General features: G+C 39.5%; 1 pseudogene; it reads left to right on the top strand.

Moving 5' to 3' along the window:
* Positions 1–4266: 4266 nt before the first annotated feature.
* Positions 4267–6164, top strand: LOC143664349 (heat shock cognate 71 kDa protein pseudogene; annotated as a pseudogene).
* Positions 6165–7726: the final 1562 nt, after the last annotated feature.

Raw genomic sequence — 7726 nt, 5'->3', positions numbered from 1 at the left:
ATAATAAAAGTGGAGGGCATAGCTACCTGATTTTAAAAGTTACTGTAATGCTAAAGTAATCAGGACATTGTGGTATTGGCTTAAGGATAAACATATAAATCAATGGATCAAAATAGAGTCCAGAAAAAGATCCACACATGCATGGTCATTTGATTTTCAGTAAAGTGGTCAAGGTATTTCAATTGGGAAAAAGTATGTTTTTCATTGAATGGTACTGGAACAATTGGCTATCCATATGCAAAAAAAGAAATCTCAACCTCTATGACACAACATTTACAAAAATTAACTCACAACAGACTATAGACCAAACTATGAGAGCTAAAGCTGTAAAACTCCTTAATAAAACATAAGATAGAATTTGTGACCCTAGATATGAAAAAAATCTCAGACATGCCCCAAAAAGCACGAAACAATAAAAGAAAAAATAATAAATTAGATGCATAAAAATTAAAAAGTTTTGCTCTTCAAAAGGCATTGTTAAATATTGGCCAATTCATACCTGATAAAAGACTTGCATCTAGATTATGTAAGATGCAACTCAGTAATAGAAACACAAACAACCTGATTAAATACATAGGCAGAAGATTTGAACAGTTTGTGAAATATATGAATATAAATATAAAATATTCATATATTTATATTTAGATATACAAATTGCTAAATAAACAAATGAAAATGTTTGACATCATTGTTCATTTTGGTAATACAAATTACAACCACAATAAGAAAGCACCATACACTCACGAGAATGGCAGGAAATAAAAAGACTGGCAACCATGCATTGGTGCAGATATAGAGCAAATGGAACTCTCATGCATTACTAGTGAAAATGCAAAATTACACAGCCATTTGAACAGACAATATGGCACTTCCTTATAAAGCTAAAATAAAGACTTACTATACAACTCAGCAATTTCATGCTCAGATATTTATGTAATAGAAATGAAAAAATATATATACATATACATATATACTCTTTACTCAAAAAGCTTTATTCCCAATTCCCAAAAACCGGAAACAACCCCAAATTTCCATTAAATACTGAAGGAATAAACAAATTATAGTATTTCCATTCAGGAAATACCACTCTGCAATAAAAAGGAATGAAATACTGGTCAGGCAACATCCCAGGTGATCTCAAAGGCATTATACTAAGTGAAAGAAGTCAGACACAGAAGACTACTTTCTGTATGATTCAATTTATATGAAATTCTAGAAAACAGGAAACTATAATGAAAAAAAAGATCAGTAGTTGGTAGGGGAATGGATTGACCGCAAAAGGGCATGAGAGAACTTTCTGGGATGATGGAAATGTCTGTTTCTCGATCATGATGATGGTTAACTTGTCAAAACTCATCAAATGTTCCACCTAAAATTGGTGGATTTTATTGCATTTTAGTTATACCCTAAAAATGTCATTTTAACAAAATCATACACACATATATAGACAGAGAACAATGTCTGAAGGCAGTAATAACTGTTACCTCCAGGGAGTATAGCTGGGGGCTGGGATCAGCTAGTGGCAGGATGGGAATTGGTGGAGTTTTGTGTTTTCCCTTTATACCCTTATTTTTTCCTTGAGCTACTCTTATTTTTATTTCTTAAATTTGAGAAGCTTCAAAGTACATTCTTGAAGGAACACAAAAATCTGGGGATAATTATGGTGTCAGGCGATACGATTGAAGGTGGTTAGTCTCCTTTAGAAAAGGTCCAGGAAGTAGTGGGTAGCCAGAGAAGTTGTCTCACAGGATGTGGCAAGATCCCATGTTTGCTCCAGAAATTCCTCTAGACTCTTAGGTCTGCAGCAATGTGCAGATGGACTTCAGAGAGAGGCTGGAGGCAAGGAAAGAGAGGAAGAGGCTGCAGCAGGCATCCTGTATGGTACAGGGACAGTGGGTTAAGCAGGCAAAGAAAGGAAAGGAGACTGTGAGGCTGATTCCAGCTTTAGCAACTTGGAGGATGGCGAGATAAAGAATACACTACCTGGTTACATTAAAATGACTACATCAAAGGATGTGGTGCTCTGTGGGACAGCCAGAGTGTCCTCTCTGAAGACGAAACCTAATCCTAACATTCCCTTTGTTCCAGTACTATGTGATCTCCAACCTCACAGCCTACCACTCACCCCTCTCCACTCCAGCAACTCCCAGAAAACAAACCTACCTTATGTCCTAGCTGGTCCCTATGCTACTGGAAGATTTTTACCTCATTTTTTGGCTCAAATATTTTCTCTCAGCCACTGTCCCTGACTGTAGACTCTCTTGTTGTCTCCAAGACTCATCCTATTATGCTCTCTGCATGATAAATATTAATCTCAATATATTAATATTAATATTCTTAGTCCCTGATTGCCTCTACCCACAAGCAAGTAAGTCTTCTTAAGAGCTGGGAATTGATCAGTCTTGTTCACTGCTGCTAATGCCTAGTTACTGGGACATAGCCTGGGCTCATTAAACAGTTGTTACGAGGAACGAAGGAAGGGAAGAATGGAAGAGAATGGGAAATAGGACATATGGAAGGAAGGAGGGAGGAAGAACAAATACACAAGGGGAGCACAAGATGATAACCCAAGGATGGTAGGAAGTTAATCCATACCTGGGAGTGTGAACCCCTTGTAAGGAGGACCTTTTGATGAGGTTACTTCATTTAAGGTGTAACCCACCCCAATCTAGAGATTGAGGGATTAAAACCCAATCTAGGGTCTTAATCCTGTTACTGGAGTCCATTATAGGAGAATGAATTTCAGACAAAGAGAGAAAGAAAGCCACAGGAAGCAAGGAGTTGAACCCAGAAGAGAAGGAAGAGACCAGGAGACACCACCATGTAAGTTGCCATCTGACCAAGGATCGCCGGCAGCCAGGCCCAGAACATCAGCTTTTTGAGAGAAAGTATCATCTTGATGATGCCTTGGTTGGACATTTTTGCAGCTTCAAAATCATGAGTGAATAAATTCCCATTGTTTAATCCAACCCATTTCATGGTATTTGCTTTAGGAGCCTAGGAAACTAAAACAGTCCCCGACTCTAGTTAGCATTTAGTAAGCCAGGCTGAACCTCATCGTGAATGCGTTTTTAACCTAACTAGTACTGTTGATTCCATCTCCCAGTGTGTCCCCAGTGTGTTCACTTCTGGCCATCCCTGGGCCACCAGACCAACCTGCCAGCCTAAGCCATCACCATCCCTGCCTTTACTATAGCAGAAGTCTCCTGTGCTGGTTTAAATCTGCGGTGGACTCCAGAAAAGCCATGCCCTTTAATCCTCATTCGATATTGCTGGTTGGGAACATTTCAATTGTTTCCATGAAGATATGACCCACCCAATTGTGTGTGGTAACTTTTGATTAGATGATTTCCATGGAGGTGTGTCTCCACCTACTGAAGGTGGAGTTGCTTAGTGGAATCCTTTAAAAGAGGAAACATTTTTGGGGAGAGTCCCTTTTTGGTAGAGCCATGAGAAAGCCAGCAGATGCCGCCATCTTCACCATGTGCCCTTCCAGCCGAGAGAGAAACGTTGAACATTGATGGCCTTCTTGAACCAAGGTATCTTTCCCTGGATGCCTTAGATTGGACATTTCTATAGACTTGTTTCATTGGGACATTTTCTCGGCCTTAGAACTGTAAACAAGCAAGTTATTAAATTCCCCTTTTTAAAAGTCATTCTGTTTCTGGTATGTTGCATTCCAGCAGCTAGTAAACTAGAACATCTCCCATCTGTTCCTGCTCCATCCCTCTTGCTACCTTCCACTCCTTTTCACAGTATCCAGAAAAGTCATGGCCCCAAGGCTTCAGCCACCAAGTCCTTGTCTAGTCCTGCCTTCACCCCTTCATCATGGATCTTCAGCACTGATCTTTCTGTTCCCACCTCAGGACCTATTTTCTGCCTGGAGGATGTTTCCCCAGGTTGGCTCCCTCTCATCCTTCAGAAATCAGTGTAAGCATCACTTCCTCAGAGAGACATCATATATTCTCTTATAATACTGCCTCCTTCATAGTACCCATCATGAATTGTAATTAGATGACCTGTTTTTGCGTTTATTTGTTTAATTTTTTTTTCCTATCCAGGCATACAGGACATAATGGAAGGATCGTGTTTTGTTTCACTATGGTTTTTTCACTACTGTACCTACATAATTAAGGATGTGGAAGAGATGGATAAATATTGTATTGTTGAATGAACTTAAATCTCAATCTGAGATTGAATGTGGTGCTAGCTTTTGGGACTCTTCTTCTATGAGTCAGGCCTCCAACAAACAACCATGTGAAGGGACATGCAGTTGGCATTGATCTTGGTACCACATACTCATGTGAGGGTGCCAGCATGGAAAAGTGGAGATAATTGCCAATGATCAGGGGAACTGAACAACTCCAGGCTATGTCATCTTTACTGATACCAAATGATTGATCAGTGATGCTGCAAAGAATCAAGTTGCAATGAACCCCATTAACACAGTGTTTGATGCCAAATGTTTGATTGGACATAGATTTGATGATGCTGTTATTCAGTCTTATATGAAGCATTGTCTCTTTGTGGTGGGGAATAATGAGGGCAGGCCCAAGATCCAAGTAGAATACAAGGGTGAGACCAAAAGTTTCTATCCAGAGGAAGTGTCATCTATAGTTCTAACAAAGATGAAGGAAATTACAGAAGCCTATCTTGGGAAGACTGTTACCAATGCTGTTTTCACAGTGCCAGCTTAGTTTAACGACTCCGTGTCAGGCCACCAAAGCTGGTACCATTGCTGGCCTCAATGTACTCAGAATCATCAATGAACCAACTGCTGCTGCTATTGCTAATGGCTTAGACAAAAAGGTTGGTGCTGAAAGAAATGTGCTGATCTTTGACTTAGGAGGTGGCACTTTTGATGTGTCAATCCTCAACACTGAAAATGGAATTTTTGAAGTCAAGTCAACAGCTGGAGATGTGCAGTTAGGTGAGAAGACTTTGACAACTGAATGCTCGACCACTGTATTGCCAGAGTTCAAGCACAAGCATACAAAAGACATCAGTGACAACAAGAGAGCTGCCCGCTGCCTCCATACAGCTTGTGAATGAGCTAAGTGTACCCACTCTTCCAGAATCCAGGCCAGTATTGAGACTGATTCTCTGTATGAAGGAATTGACTTCTAAGCCTCCATTACCTGTGCCCAGTTTGAAAAATTGAATGCTGACTTGTTCCGTGGTACATTGGACCCCGTGGAGAAAGCCCTCAGGGATGCCAAGGTACACAAGTCACAGATTCATGATATTGTCCCGGTGGGCAGTTCAACTCATATTTCCAAAATTCCAAAACTTTTCCAGAACTTCTTCAATGAAAAATAGCTAAACAAGAACATCAATCCTTATGAGGCTGTTGCTTATGGTGCAGCTGTCCAACAGCCATCGTATTTGAAAACGTTCAAGTTTTACTGCTCTTGGGTGTCACTCCTCTTTCCCTTGGTATTGAAACTTCTGGTGGAGTCATGACTGTCCTCATAAAGTGCAATACCATCATTTCCCCAAGGAGATAGAGACCTTCACTACCTTCTCTGACAACCAACCCAGTGTGCTCATTCAGGTTTACGAAGGTGAATGTTCCATGACCAAGGTTAACAGTCTGCTTGGCAAGTTTGAACTCACAGGGATATCCCCTGCCCCCTGTAGGATGTCTCAGACTGAAGTCAATTTTGCCATTGATGCCAACAACATCCTCAATGTCTCTGCTGTGAATGAGGGCACAGGAAAAGAGAATGAGGTCACCAACACTAATGACAAGGACCATTTGAGCAAAGAAGACATAGAGTACATGATCCAGGAAGCTGAGAAGTACAAGATTGAAGATGAGAAGCAGAGGGACAAGGTATCTTCTAAGAATTCACTTGAATCATATGCATTTAACATGAAGGCAACAGCTGAGGATGAGACACCTCAAGGCATGATCAATGATGAGGACAAACAGAAGAATCTTGACAAATGTAATGAAATTATTAACTGGCTTGGTAAGAATCAGACTTCAGAGAGAAAGAATCTGAACATCAGCAGAAGGAGCTGGAGAAAACCCCATCATTATCAAGCTGTACCAGAGCGCAGGAGGTATGCCAGGTAGAACACCTGGGGGCTTGCCTGGTGGTGGAACATCTCCTTCTGGTGGTTTCTCTTCTGGACCCACCATTAGAGAGGTTCACTAAATCAGTTGGCACACACACCATAGCTTTGCTCCACAGTAAAAAATTGAAGGGCCTAAATTTGCAGCACATTCTGTAGCAGTTCAGCTGCTATACAAAATTCCTGGGCATTCTTAAGCCTTGGCTATGGTATATGCGCACAGGTAAAGGACATAAAATTGTACTTTCTTAGTACTGTATTACAAGTGGAAAATGCAATGTCTTAAAGCTATTTAAAAGTGGCACACACAAAAAATCAATGGAGATCCTACTCCAACGCAAAAGAAGCCATAACATTTCCAGTGAGAAACAGGAGGCTCAAGTCAAAGGAGAGAATAATGAGGGTCTTCTCCAAAACAGAGGAAGTGGGGCCAGACCACCTGCCCAGGGACAGAAGTGGCAAGTTTTACCTCCCAACTCATCTTATCCAGCTGCAAAAGAGAAAAGAGATGGACCAGAAATCAGAGAAAAAGAGAAAGATATTTGGTCTTTTAATTTCCCATAAGAAGAGAAAGAAACTATCCAAACTTTCTCTCCAGCATTTCTGTCTGACTTCTCTTAAATCTCTCTCTTTTTTTAAGATTAGTGTTTTTTCTTTCATAGAAAGAACATACATACTGGGTCATGAGTACAGTTATAGAAGTCTAGGTGTGCTAACGAAACAAGGTACACTCAAGTACAATAAGATTTTGCTTGAAATGAAAAAGAAACTACATGAGATTAAAGCATTAAAATCATATTTTTCAAGCCAAATGCATGTTTAAAAAAATCAAAAGAAATACAGAAGTGCTAGCTCACATATTTACCATATTACAAAAGCAATTGGTACCCATTTCCATAAACGCAGCAACAAAGCTGTTTGTCTATTGGAAATTACTACTGCAAATTGGTTTGCATTCAACGCTAGTTGAAAAAACACCGGCTTTTCAGAGAAGTTGGTATCTGTACAAAATTGCAGCTTTTTTCTTTGATTCTATTCCTTTAAAAGTCTTTCGACAGCAATGCTAAAGCACCCAGCTTTAAGATCGTGAATCAATATATTGCCACTTTCTTTTAAGTAGCTTGAGCTTCATAGTGTCATAGTGTCGACTGACCTCATGTATCCATTTATTTTGGGTATCCACTTTTAATACAGTCTCTTTCTGTAGCATGGGTAAATATTTTAAATCTTCTTCTTCGAAAAAAAGAGTTTTAAGGTATGATGTTAGAATGAGAGGATTTTTGCTTTAGGGAAGGAATTCAATTGTGTTGCAATGTATTAGATTCTATAGGTAGAGCAGAGTCATATATGACTTCTCTTACATCTTAATAGTCAGTCACTGAAGCTGTAAAACTTGAGTGTTTCTTAATGGAATGTTTGCCTGGCAATCAAAATCATCTTGTTAACTGTTCTAGTTTGCCAGCTGCCAGAATGCAATATACCAGAAATAGAATGGTTTCTTAAAAAGGAAATTTATTATTAAATTAGTTTAAATTAAAATGGTTTACAGTTCTAAGGTCAAGAAAATGCCTCAATTAAAACAAGTCCATAGAAATGTCCAATCAAAGGCATTCATGGAAAGATACCTTGGTTCAAGAAGGTCGCT

The sequence above is a fragment of the Tamandua tetradactyla genome, chromosome 20 (genome assembly GCF_023851605.1).
Source record: "Tamandua tetradactyla isolate mTamTet1 chromosome 20, mTamTet1.pri, whole genome shotgun sequence".
In the NCBI taxonomy this organism is placed as follows: domain Eukaryota; kingdom Metazoa; phylum Chordata; class Mammalia; order Pilosa; family Myrmecophagidae; genus Tamandua; species Tamandua tetradactyla.
The sequence above is the reverse complement of the archived record's forward strand: the minus strand, read 5'-3'. Positions and strand labels throughout refer to the sequence as shown.